Source organism: Gossypium raimondii, chromosome 5 (genome assembly GCF_025698545.1).
Source record: "Gossypium raimondii isolate GPD5lz chromosome 5, ASM2569854v1, whole genome shotgun sequence".
In the NCBI taxonomy this organism is placed as follows: Eukaryota; Viridiplantae; Streptophyta; class Magnoliopsida; order Malvales; family Malvaceae; genus Gossypium; species Gossypium raimondii.
In genome coordinates, this window is record NC_068569.1 from 44,929,130 (window position 1) to 44,943,894 (window position 14,765).

Here is a 14,765-nt window from a genome sequence, read left to right on the forward strand (position 1 = left end):
TCAGACTCCAAACCTGTTGAAATGAGCTTGGTTGTTTGAGTGTGCCATGAAACGCATGATCACATGAGCATTCACAATTCGCATGATAATATGCATGAAGTAGATGTGGTATGTTATATGAGCATAGTGTGTTACAACCTATAGACGTACTAACTTCCAGGGTATGAATACTGCAACTAAAAGATATGAAATCGAGGTAGTATCCGCAAGTATATGGGTCAGGTTGTAATATAGTTACAACAGAGTGGGTGAGTACTCCGAGGATCGTACCCAAGAGAGGCAAGTACTAGATTAATTCTATCCTAAACGTAAATAAATTTGATTATTTCTTTAAATAAATTATATTACGAATAAATATAAATAATGGGGTTTTGGTTTTTATAATTAAATAATTCAAAATAACATAAATAAAAGAAGCCTTTGGAAAACTAGTTTCTAAACTGGATCAAATGTAGACATAGGTGATTAGCTCGCTTTGGTAATCATAACTAACTATTACTTTGGGTTTCTACTCATTACCCTAGTAGGATCTCTCGATCTTCCACTAAACTAACGAGTCGACAAGAACTACTTATCTCTCGACTTCATAGTCTAGACCAGTTTGGGGCTAAAGTGTTCACGGATAGGCCATACTAATTTTGGGTTAATTCCCACCTAAATGACTTCCTAGGGTTTAAGTTCTTTCTCTCCCAAACAACTGATCCGCTAAGAAAACTGTACATAACAATTAATTAATCATACTACCACTCACTAATTCCCAATAAGAAGATTAGTTCCTCATTGAATCACTAAACATCATAAACTTGGTATTGAAGATATGCATAAAGAATAAAACAATAGTAGAGTTTCAAGAATCCTATTTGTATTTTCTATATGAAGTGTTGAAATCCTCAAACGTTTGATTGCGCTTGTAAATCCAATTCTCCGAAGAACACAAAAGAGAAATAACTAAAAATAAATATAAAACCTAAGAACAAGGAAAAAATTGAGACTAAATTTATAGAGAAAAACTTAGAATGTAAAAAGTTGTCCTCAACAAGTGTTTTAAAAGCCTATTTATAGGGTTAGGGTTCTTGTCATCCTCAACCCTAGGTCAGCTGTTGTTCTCGTGTTAACTTTTCATTGTGCAGACCAAAACACCTCTGGCTCATAAGTGTTTCCCGTACAAGGCTAATGTCGCGACACCCAAGTGCATGTGTTGCAACATCGAATGTAGTATGCTCAGGTTCAGGGTCACTTTAGGGGTGTGTCGTGACATCCCTTGGCCGTGTCGCAACACCAAAGGTAGTCTCGAGATTCTTGTATTCTACCCTCTATGTTATGACATCAAACTTTTTGTGTTGCAACAAGGTGACTAGTATGGAGTTTCTACGCTCTCAAATGGTCTCTTACACACTCACTAAGTATATTAGCTCACCTTTAGGCCTCAATTGATCCCTAAGGTCAATAAAATACTCAAAATACACTTTCTATTAAATTTAAACTAAACTAATAAAACATAACTAAAATATAATGAAAATGCTTGTATTTAAGCTTCTCAAGTACGAAAACTAGTTTAATCTGCTATACTGAATTATGACAGATCAATGTACTCCACGTAGTTAAGCATCATGATATTACATGTGCATGATTGCATAACTGTGGGGAAAAACCTCAATGGGATAGATTAAGTTAGGAAGGGAAATAGGGAGTGAATCTGTTAGATACCACCATGAGCGAAGCTTCGAGCCTTGCGGAGGGAACACAGTGGTGTTTGAGCATCAATGTTAGGTGGTGGTGTAAAGGAGGTAATGGGAGGAGGATTCGAGAAATGAGAACCATGACAAGGTATTTACTGTGATGGCAGTATTGTCTGGCCCTTCGGGGTGATATCGTGATGACAGTATATGACGTAAGACCATAGATGAAAGATGTAACATCTCGAAATCAGACCTGGAAGTTTTTAGCCTCGTAAATTAAGGGGATCCACTAGTATTTCGACGAGCTGAGGGTTAGCCATAAGAATGATAGCAAGGGAGTTCATCAATATTTTAGCGTAGCAGTGTACGCCAAAGGATGTGGTGAGAGGGTTCACCAGATTCATTGCCAAGTTTGGTTCGCTAAGTGTGTTTGGCGAACTATGGTTCACCAAGTAAGTACGAATTGGGGGTTTGCCAGTCAAAGATTCAATCGGACTTAAAGTAGGAAATAAAGATATAGTGTATTTAGGAATACTTTACGTGCAAGTAACACCTTTCCTAAGTCAAGTAGGGTATCCTAAGATTATCAGGGTTCTTAGGTTTATAAATATGTCCCTTAAGTCTGAGAAATTCTCTCATTGAATATTCTACCGTCAAAACTCTGTTGTAAATCAAGTTCGTAATAATCATGGTAAGTCTCTATCTTGTTAGGTTTTATTGTCCCAAAAAGATAGGTTCACTTGCATGTGTGAATTCTGTAAGTTGTCTATTTAAGTAATCTGTGTTTTTGTTGCAAGCTAGCTAAACCATCTACTAACAAGGATAAAGGAAAAGTTAAACTTGTTTAGGTTTCTCATTTTTTCAATGAGTGATCTGGATCATCATAAGTATGTTCAATATCATGTTTTCAAAGAAGTAATCTGGGTTTTGTCATAAGAATGATAATTGTTATGCTTTCTAAAGAATTCTGTTTTTGAAACCAAGCTTCAAAGATAAGCTTTTTGGAAAACCCTGATTTTAAGCTACGAGACTCTGTTTTCAAATAAGATTTTGAAAATATGAATTTAAGTTCAGTTTTATGCAAGCTCCTAAATGAGCCGATGTTTAAATATGTTTTAAGCATGAAATTATAAATTGTGTTTTCAAGTAAGCTTCCTATATGAGCTCTCTGTGATATATCTCTGTGTGTGCTCCTTTGTGAGCCATGTTGGATATATTGGTATACCAAAGGATTGTGAGTACTCACCCATAAGCTTCTTAGTTAAGCATTTATGTAATTTTGGACATTAAGGCCTTGGGATATGTGGAGAGATAAGGGAATGTCGAGATATAGTCCATTCACAGGGACATGTTGGCATATAGGAGAGTGTATTACGTCATGCTGCACTTATGTGACATGTTTTTGTACTCTCTGAGTCATTCTGAGCGTTATAAAGAGATCCGCATATCCAATGAGACAAAATTCTAATAAACGACCATGTCTTGCAACCTAAGGCAGACCCTGTTCGTGTTCTCTGAAAAATATGTGCCAATTGGTATTACGACCTAAGGCAAACCTTATTCGAGTTTTCTGAAATGCATGTGCGAGATGGCTTCGCAACCTAAGGCGGACCCAGACTTGAGTTTTTAAATGTTTTTTCTTAAGTGAATAGACCACGCGACCTAAAGTGTGCTCTGTTTGATAACTTTGAGATTCTACTACTAAGTTTTTCAAACGATTTTAAGACTAAGTCTTCTTTTATTTTAAGCTTTGTTTTTAAGCATACCATATTGATTTTTGATCATTCACTGAGTTCACAATGAACTCACCCACTCCTCCCTTACTTCGTCGGTACGTAGGCCACGGATAGCAATGGTGAGGTTGATGATTTGGCCAAGCCCTTCCTTTAAAGGATATTAGTGAACCTAGGATTTAGGTGATGGGGTTTTATGTTATATGGGTTTAGTTTATTCTTTAATGTGATGCCATTATTGGAATAATTTGTTTTTAAGTTTAAGTTTGATTATAGTTTGCAAACCATACAGTTAAATATTTGCTACTAATAACTTCCTAGTATGAATAAAGTTTGATGTTTATTTGTATACACTTGTGCTCCATGTTGTTTCTCTTCAAACTTACTACAGTATAAGTTAAATCCTAAACATGAATGACCCTTAGTGCGAAGCCTATTTGTATGCAAACTATTTATGACTTATATGAATAAATGAACAAAACTATATTGCATACTTGTATGATAGCTTGCTAGGCGAACCCAAGTAAAAAATTGTTAAGTGCGAACCTATATGGATTTGGAAACCCGTAATCTTGTGTAAACTCATAAAAAAACTTATGTGAAATTATGTTGTTTCTGGCTATGTTGTGAAGCAAACCTTAAGTTTGTTTGTGCAAAATTTGCCTTTGATGTCTTGTAAGTTTGCATGTTTTCCTTTGTGTAAATTATTTCCACTATGCTATTATAACTTAACTCAATATTTGCTAATTCTAAGAGGTGTATTGGAGGTTAGGTTGGGAGTTAATGGAGAGTCACTTTAGTGGCTAATGTAGCTTGCCAAATTTGGGTCGAGCCTACTCGTTTGGGTTTACGGTGTTATAAAAGGCGTTATGACAGTCTAATATGAGGCATGTAGCGTAAGACCATGGATGAAAGATGCCATGCCAGCATGGTACAAGGTATAAGGTATATGATGTAAGACCATAAATGAAAGATGCTATAACAACCAAGTTTAATGAGTAAGACCATGGATGAAAAACTCCATGGCATTATATGGTGGTATGCCAAGATGGTGAATCAATATAAGACCATGGATGAAAGACTCCATGGTATACACTGACCGCCTTCGGACGTACCAATGTCCGGAGTTTGAATAATGCAACTAAAGATATGAACATGAAGTGGTCTCCACAAGTATACGGGTCAGGTTGTAATATAGTTTTTACAATGAAATAGGTGAGTATTCCGAGAATCGTACCCAATGGACGCGAGTATTAAATCAACATTAACCTAAGTGCAAATAGAATTAATTAGTAATCTAAATAAATTATATTACGATGAAACATAAATGAAAGATTTTTGGGATTTTATAAATAAAGGAATAAAAATAACATAAAAGAATAAACTTTGGAAAACTAGGATAGTAACTCAATCAAAACTAGGCATGGGTGATTAGCTCGCTTTGGTGGTTATAACTAATTCCTATTTCGGGTTTCTATTCAATCAACTAGTCGCTACCCTAGTAGAATCTCTTGATCTTCCACTAAAATAACGAGTCGACAAGAACTACTTATCTCTCGACCTCACAGTCCAGACCAGTTCGAGGCTAAGGTGTTCACAGATAGGTGATATGTTTAAATTATATATATTTATTTAACACCTTTTTACTTATAATTTATGAAAATTTTGAGCATGTGGGTAGCCAATTGAGTCATTTTAATTCATATTAAGACATTAGACATAATTTGAGTGAAGTTTGTAATTTTATACAATTTAGTATTAATTTTACATAATTTTCCTATTTTATGCTACATGTTAATTTTTACTCAATTTGCTGCAGTTGGACCACTAAATTAATTCATGCGGGAGTCAATAATATCACACATGAACACAAGTTAATTTCTACTTCATGTGGATGACAAGCTCACCAATCGGACTTATAAATTTAATTCAACCCAACTTGGAAGATGGGTTGTCAAAACCGTCCAATAAAGGGGGAGAATGGCCCAAATTCGGCAAAGGCATGAGAGCAGTTCAAATCAACTTTGGGATAATTAATTTGAAGGTCCTTAAATGTGTAAAGAAATCACAAATCAACCCCTAACTTCCACCTTGATTTCTGTCCAACCCATGCCACAAATCAAGCAAGAAAATCATGAGAAAATCAACCCACTCTCCACAATTCATGGCTAGCCAAGCAAAGGAGCAATTCAAGGGATTTCCAAGCTATTTTTAGCTAACTCCCATGCTAATCCTCTACTATAAATACCACCTCTCATCTTCCATTCCAATCATCATTCATTCATTCTTCACTAATCTATCAACTCATTTTCTTTCTCTCTTCCACGCATAAGCATTTCCTCATTACCTTTAGCTAGCATTTTCCTTTGAGGAAAACCACTCTTGACTGGCCACCTGAAAAGCAATTTATGAAGGAGAAACTGCGAGAATTGGAGGAAGCCACCATGTTCAGTCTTTGGGAATTTCCAAATTCATCAATAGTTTCTTCTTCCTTATTTCTTTAATTTGTTATTAGTTATTCAACATGTTTGCAAATTGTTTTAATGTTTTTTCCATTAATGATGATGACTTAATTTTGTTTTGGCTAGAATGATTGCATTAATTTGGTGAAGTTCATTTGATTCATGTTGATGATGTTTTTTGCCTTAGTTGTTCATGTTTCCAATTAAAATCATTTATGTATTTCATGCATTAAAATATGTTTGAATGCATTAGAATTAGTTGATCAATCCTAACCAGATGGTGATTAATGGACGCAAGGTGCATGCTTAATTTAAATCCTAACCCGATTAAATTAAAGGTTCGTCATAACTTGAAAGAGCTCTATTACCTTGCATAGCTTTTAGATTTGTGTGATTAAATTGTTTCAAACCTAACTCATCCCTGTTACTTCACATAAATTCTAAGGAATTCTTAGTTATATATGGACATAGAAATATACATGTTATTCTATGTATAATATTTCAAAAGAACCTATATTAGAGTCCAAGTCAAATGTTGCAATTATTCTAGCCTATTCATGTTATTGTTGTTAACTCATGAAATTGCTGCTAAACCATCACCTTACATTTTATTTCATTTGCATTTAGGTTAACTTGCTTTCAGTCAATTAATTTAATTTAACATCTATCACTCAAAATTATTGTGTTTTTCTTAACCAACTTGTAAATAGTAATTTTACAATTATTAATTTAAACACAGTCTCAGTGGAGACGATAACTCTTTTTACTTACTTATTACTTAATAACGACTGTGTATACTTTCACATTCCATCGCGAACTAATAGGCCATATCAATTTTGGGTTATTTTCCACCTAAATGACTTTCTAGGGTTGTCAAGCCTAGGGTTTAAGTTCTTCCTCTCCTAAACAATTAATTTGCTAAGAAAACCTTACATAAAAATTAGTCAATCACACTTCCACTTACTAACCCCCCATAAGAGGATTTGTTCCTCAATGAATCAGAAAATATCATAAACTTGATATTAAAGATATGCATAACGAGTAAATCAAGAGTAGAGTTTAAAGAATCTTGTTTGTAATTGATAGATGAAGTGCAGAAAATCCACTAGCATCTAATCGCGTGTACAAACCATGTTCTCTAAAGAACACAAATGAAAATAAACCTAAAGCCTAAAGGAAAGAAAAATTGAAAACTAAAATTACGAAGAAAACTTGAAGGATGAAAAGTTGTCCCTAAAAAAGTGCTAAATGAGCCTATTTAGAGAATTAGGGTAGTTTTCGTCTTCAACCCTAGATCAACTGACGTTCTTGTGTTTAATTTCCATTGTGCAGACAAAAATGCCTCTAACTCGTAATTATTCCCATACAGGGTCGGTGTTACAACACCCTAGTATCTGTGTCACGACATCAGAGGTAGAATACATAGTTCAGGGATAACTTCAGAGTTGCGTCACAACATCCCATGGCTGTGTTGCGACACCAAAGGTAGTCTCGAGATTCTTGCATTCTACTCCCTATGTTGCGACATTAAACTTCCCGTGTTGCAACACAGTAACCAATATTGAGTTTCTACACTATTGAATGATCTACTGTAGACTCACAAAGTATATTATCTCACCTTTAAGCCTCATTCAGCCCCTAAGGTCAATAAAAGAGTCAAAATGCATTTTTTATTGGATTTAAAATAAACTAAGAAAACATACTAAAATATAATGAAAATGCTTGTATTCAAGCTCCTCAAGTACGAAAATTAGTTTAATCTGTTACACCAAATTACGGTACACCATCCATAGAGATAGTCTGTTGGGACAATAAACACAACAAAAATAGTTCGTTGGAACAATAAACACTGAATAGAGATAACCCGTTGGGACAGTAGACACAATACAGAGATAATGTAACAGCCCAAACCCGACCCAAACGTTATGGCTAGATCTAGCGATGCCACATGATAGGGTGTTTGAAAACCGTGTCGTCGCGTTAAAACTATTTCCATTGAATTCCTTATCTTAATATCTTATTAGTTCCAAATTTGTGTTGCTCATTTAATCGATAGTTTCAAAATGTTATTCATTTTCAGAAGCTTTTAAAACTGATTAAACAATTGTGCGTTTAGGAAAAACATTTGTTTCTTTTAAAAATTGAGGTTTCCTACTACTAGCAGTTGTAATCCATAAGGTAAAGATAATTAAAACCCAAAACCAAAGTCCGAAAGTCTAATTACAACCCAAAAACTTAGCCAGTAAAAATAGAATAGAAATAAAACCAATTATCGTAAATATGGGTTAAAAACCATAAAATTCCAAAACTGTGGTCACCGCCAAGTCCTCCGCCGCACCGATCCATCTAGATCTGGGGATTACCTATGGACATTTAAACAAAAGGGGTGAGTTTACGAAAACTCAGTGTGTAATCCCACAAAAAACAAACAATAGCAAATCACGATTACACATTAAAGTAGTCCAGGCTAAGCCCTTTTCGATGTCGATAATAGTTTGGGCCTTAACCCATCTCAGTACAGTATCAAATATGCAGTAGGGCCTTAGCCCATCATAGTATCAGTAGCAGTCATGCAGTATTCAGTAACAAAGTCCTACCCAACTAGCCTCTACACACCATCTCCGTCCAACCCTACACTCTATGTGGGGATCAAATCAACCCACCCATCCCTACACTCCATGTAGTACAGAATGTGGTACAAAACAGTAATTTGCAGCTGAGCTGCTAGTATGTTAGGCTTAAGAGCCTTTCAGTACACTTCTTCCAAATATAATTAACCCAACCCTATGCAGTGCAACATACAAGTCATGACATGCTATCTCAGGACATCAGTACATATAACCAGTTCAGTATACAAGCATACTATCGTCATGCTCGACACATATACAAATCAAACAGTCAGTTCGTACAATTAGGGGTCTAAGTGATGCTTACCGACCCTACAGTAAGTTCACAGTTGACTTGGACGACCTGTGCAACCTTAGTAATCAATTCAGTGAAAATGGGCTCACACGCCCATGTGGTCTGCCCGTGTGGGCCCACAAGCCCGTGTGTCTCACTCAGCCCAAATTGGCCTTGGCCGCATGGTCCATTTTTAATGTAACCCGTGCTAGCTAAATATTCATATATGTTTTCACTATTTACTTATATGTTCCTTCAAAGCTATCTACTTGAGTCACTGTTACTAAATTATTTATATCTTAAACTAAAGAATTCCAAATTAAGGTTCGCTTGATGTCTTTGAAACTAGACTCAAATATATTTCTACCATAAAATTTTCAGAATTTTTGGTTCATCCAATAAATACAGTAAAATCTTCAATCTTACCCCTATTTTTCTATCTAACAGCTTCTACCTTTCTTTGCTAACAATTAATTATCTCTTAGTACAAAATTTGGATGATGTTACCATTTATTTCTATTTAAAATGGACTCATTAATAATTTAAAAATATAAATTTTAACCCCTAATTGTTTTTCTCCAATTTTTGATCATTTTCCAAAGTCAGAACAGGGGAACCCGAATTCATTCTGATCTTGTCTCACAAAACTTATCATATCTCACGATTTACAATTACATTACTTACACCATTTTTCTATGAGAAACTAGACTCAATAATCTTTAATTCCATATTCTTTTAATTCTCTAATTCAATTTCCACAATTTATGGTGATTTTTCAAATTAGCCTACTACTGCTGTCCAAACAGCAAGCAATTTCAACTTTTTGCGAATCCCATTTTCTGCATTTCGGGTACACACCTGGTTTTGTTTTATGCTAAAATAGTCTCCGAGCACTCCAAAGCCTATAATTGAATAAATAAAACTAATTTAATCTCAAATAACATGATCCCAAATCGAACTCGTATCGAGGTTTTAACCCATAAACGACTAAACCTTACCTTCAACCGATGAAAAATAATTCCCACACAAACTAAGACTCCGATTGGTAATTACGAGCCCTTGAATCCTCCCCTAATTTGCATAAACAAAACACTTCAAAAAAAAGTTAACAAACAGAGACAAATCTCTTAGCTAAAACTGACCGAACGATCGCAGACAAACGTGGAGTGACATGAGGTAGAGTGGGAAAGGAAAAATCAAGAAGATGAAGGGTGAAACAAAGCAGAAATTCGGTAGCAATGAAGAGAAAAATGGCAAGAGGGTGGAGGGATTTTGGGGGAAGTAAAAAAAGAAAAAGAAAAAGAAAAAGAAAAAAAATGAACAAAATATTTGATAACTACATATGATACCATTCATATATGTGGGGATAACATATAGATTTATTTTAAACATATAGAATATAGATTTATTTTATAGGTATCCGTTTGTATCCATTTGATTCGATTGACTTTTGCTTGAGCCGGATGATGAAAAATTATCATGTCCGGTTCCTTTGGGGGATGGATCTAGAAAATTCACCTATCCTAATAACAAAAAACGACTTGAACGATCCTGTATTAAGAGCTAAATTAGCTAAAGGTATGGGTCATAATTATTATGGGGAACCCGCATGGCCCAATGATCTTTTATATATTTTTCGTAGTAATTCTCGGTACTATTGCTTGTAACGTGGGCTTAGCGGTTCTAGAACCTTCAATGATTGGTGAACCCGCGGATCCATTTGCAACTCCTTTGGAAATATTACGAATGGTATTTCTTTCCTGTATTTCAAATACTTCATCAGTCCCTAACAAGTTATTGGGTGTTCTTTTAATGGTTTCATGCCATGGGATTATTAACATGACTGTTTTTGGAAAATGTTAATAAATTCCAAAATCCATTTAAATAAATCGATGGCGACAACCGTTTTTTTGATTGGTACTGCGGTAGCCCTTTGGTTGGGTATTGGAGCAACATTACCGATTGATAAATCCTAACTTTAGGTCTTTTTAAATTGAATCAATTAAAAAAATATCATGATGTCGTATCTAGGGAGTAGTCACTTCAAAGGCAAAGTGAATTCTCCTAGATACATTTATTCAATTCTGGTCCGAATCTATGGATTGTCTTTGAAGGTTCAAAATCCATTGGATTAAAAATTTTGATAAATCAATTTGAAATGCTTTTCTACTTCTTTTCTAGAATGCCCAATATTTGTTTTACATCTTCTATGCGAAAGTGTTCAATTTTCATAAGGTCTTCTCATTGTTATTCAAAAGGTCCAATAATGTATGTATATTGGACTTTTGAGACAATTATAGATCCCGGAGGCAATTCGATTGGTCAATAAAATCGATTTCAATGCTATTTCTTTTTTCTTTTTGTTAGTTTAACTAATCTATCATGAAACGGAAAAAAAGGTAAAGTAACATCGTGTTGATTGTTTTCTAAATGTAAGTTTTCTTCTTCCGCATGTAGAAAAGGAATAAATAAATCAATCAAATTGCGAGAGGCTTCATGAAGTGCTTCTTTCGGAGTTAAACTTCCATTTGTCCATATTTCTAGAAAAAGTATCTCCTGTTTTTCATTATCATTCCCATAACAATGAATACTATGATTCGCATTTGAACGAGCATGAATACAAAGATCTATAGGATAACTTCCGTCGTGAAAGTTCTTTGGCGTTTTATCTAGTATCCTCTATTTCTCTCGATTTGTAATCCAATACACAAATCAATTGGTTCGGTTAGGTGGCTACATCTTGTGTATTATCAACGATTTCCACGAAGGTGGTAAGATGATGTCTTGAGATTACATATCCGGACCCTTGGCACAAATAAAGGCGTTCTGAGTTCCATACAAATTCCTCTCAATACAATTTCTTTCAAATTCATTAAAATTTCATGGATGATTCTTGAATACCTACTATGGTAGAATATTCGTGGGGTATTTTCTCGATTTTGCACGTGTAATGCATGTTCCTTCTAGTTCTCCAAGCAAAGCTCTTCGCATCGCAATGCCTATTGTGTCGGCTTGGCCTTTCATAAGTGGAGATGAATAAAGCGTCCATAATAAAGGCGCTTACTATCATTCTTGATTCAACACACTTCCTTTGTCGTGTCCGAGTCGAGTAGAGACTTTTACTTTCTCTCGAACCATAGTAATATTATTTTATTTGATCGATCATTGAATCATTTATTTCTCTTGAAATCTCTTTAGTTTCTACACACGTCTTTTTTAGGGGTCTCTGACCATTATGTGGCATAGGGTTACATCCGTCTGAAACTTAATAGTATACCACTTCTACGAATAGCTCGTAATCTGCATCTCTTCCGAGACCGGGACCCTTTATCATAACTTCGCTCGTTGCATACCTTGGTCTACTCTTGCTCGAATAGCATTTCCGCTGCGGTTTGAGCGAAAAAGGGGTCCCTTCTTGTACCCTTGAATCCACAAGTGCCGCGGAGGACCAAGAGATTACCCGACCCGTACATACATGTGATAACAATGGTATTGTTGAAACTTGCTTGAACATGAATAACTCCTTTTGGTATTCTCGTGCACTTTTCCGTGCACTCTGCGCCCATTCCTCGTGAACCAACTTTTGGTATAGGTTTTGCCATATTTTATCATTTCATAAAGATAAGTCGAGATATATGGATATATCCATTTCATGTCAAAACAGATCTTCTATTTTATTTATTTATCGCTTTCTTTAAGATTAGTTTCTTTTCTTTCGGAGTTCTTTTGGAATAGAAAGATTATCCTTGTCTTTGTTTATGTCTCGGGTTAAAACAAATTACGATAATTCGTCCCCTCCTACGGATTAGGCGACATTTTTCACAAATTTTACGAACGGAAGCCCTTATTTTCATAGTTGTTATTCCTTAAATTTTTCCGAATTCGCTTATTGGAAGAAAATAAGTTTCTTGAAATTTGAATTGGATCCCCCCAAAAGGAATCTTGAAGTTGAAAAAACTACCTAATCGTTCGAATCCTTGTTGCGAAGTCTATAAATTATACGCCCCCCTGGTTGAATCATAAGCACACCCAATCCCTTATTTCTCTCCATCAGACTCCCCACTAAATCCACTACTCAGATTTTTAGTCCATCCAAACTCTAAGATTCGAACACAGGACCTCCTTCACACCAACACTCCACTTATCCACCAGACTAGCAGGCCCATTCTGTTAATTATTTGCCAACTTTTACTTAAAATTCTTCCGACCAAAGGTAGGTCTTATTCATAAAAATATCAAAATTTGCCCAAGTCCTAGCTTGAACTTGGGACCTCCCAAACATACTCAGAATACATAACCACTAAAGCAGACATATATTTTGTTTCACAGATTCACAATACCCAAAATTAAAGTTTTGGGGCATTACAGATAACTCGTTGGGACAATAAATACAAAACATAGATAGTCTGCTGGGACAGTAAAAATAGAAAGAGTCTACCGGGATAGTAAACACGGGGTAAGTCCGGTTGGACATGAAAAATAAGGTAAAAGGGGTGCAAATCCATAGCTCGATTGTGGCAACCAATAGGGAGTCCACCAAAGTAGTAAGCATGGAGTAGTCCCCTAGGATATTCCAATGATACAAACAATCAAGATAGTAAGTGTGAGGTACGATACACAAGATGATAATTAGAACTCAAAGTCCGCCAAAAAGAGGTAAGAAAAGTAAGAAAAAGGAAATGTTTGTCAAAAGATAAACATGAATGTAGATAAACAGGTGGGCAAGGACCCAATAAGAATACGAGAAAGAACCAGGAACATGTGAATGACCTATACATGGGCAGTGTGGATGAGAAGTCTCTAAGGATCACAAGAAAGGATCCAAAATCAAGGGCCACCAGGAAGTGCTTAGTGAAGTTGCACGAGAGAAGCAAATCGCGTGGGAAAGATAGAAATTCCACTCCAATGATAAGGATTCTGTCCAGGGGACAGAATGTCTATCAAAACTATTCCTCCTTAAAGAAAGTCTAATGCGGGTACGCCACCGTAATGATAGCCCCATAGGGAGGAAACGAGCAAGTAGGATAGCAAGCTCATTGATGTGAGCCTGACCATGTGGGCCATTGATTGGGCCAAGACCCAATCCAACTTCCTTAATGGACCATGAATTAAAGGGACAAATTGGGTTTTTATCACCATAACACTAGTTGGGTCCAACCATGAAGATTAGCCCAAACGCGAGGGACCCAAACGTAAAATGAAACATCCTTAGACCTGACTATTTTGGCCATAACATTCGACCATTTATCTATTTGAGTTTCAAGTTTCATTTAGTTTTTATGGATGTTTTTAATTTGTTTTTCATGCTTCATAGTTTATTCTTGTTTGTGTGATATTGATATCATGCTTATTTTGTGTTCACATCTGATTCACTTTTATTTCGTTAATTAAGTATCATACCTTTCTAGTGTGTGTTTCATGTCTTATTTTTTTTTATCTATGTTTGTGTGTTTTCGTAGTTTACTAATGAGTCTTTTTTATATTGTATTCAGGTACATTCGACTAGCCATATATGCTCTTGTAGATGTTCGTATTCCATGCCAAGCACATGCACCAAAATATACAATGCACCCATGGATTCATGTACTCAACCAAGCCCATGTGTCTCTTCATATCCCACCATAGATTCAAGGTTTCTACACATGAATGCATGGATGAATTTAATGTATGAACACTCCATGAATGGATAGCATTACAATGGGGGATTAAAGTGACTATTCGGTTAATACATGCACATCTACATGTATGTATGTCTAAGGGGGCTTGTGGATGCATGCACGTGCAAGGGGTATGCATTTTAACTTTCCAAAGATTCAAAGAACTTTATCAAGCATGAACGTCCAAGGGGAGGGCATGTGACCATTAGGCCATTTAAGGGATTTAGACATACATTGAACCACTTAGATACATAAACCACACATATACATCTATATAATTAATGGCCGAATTGTGGCCATTCATTTACCTTAGGTGTCTAGTTTTTCTATAAA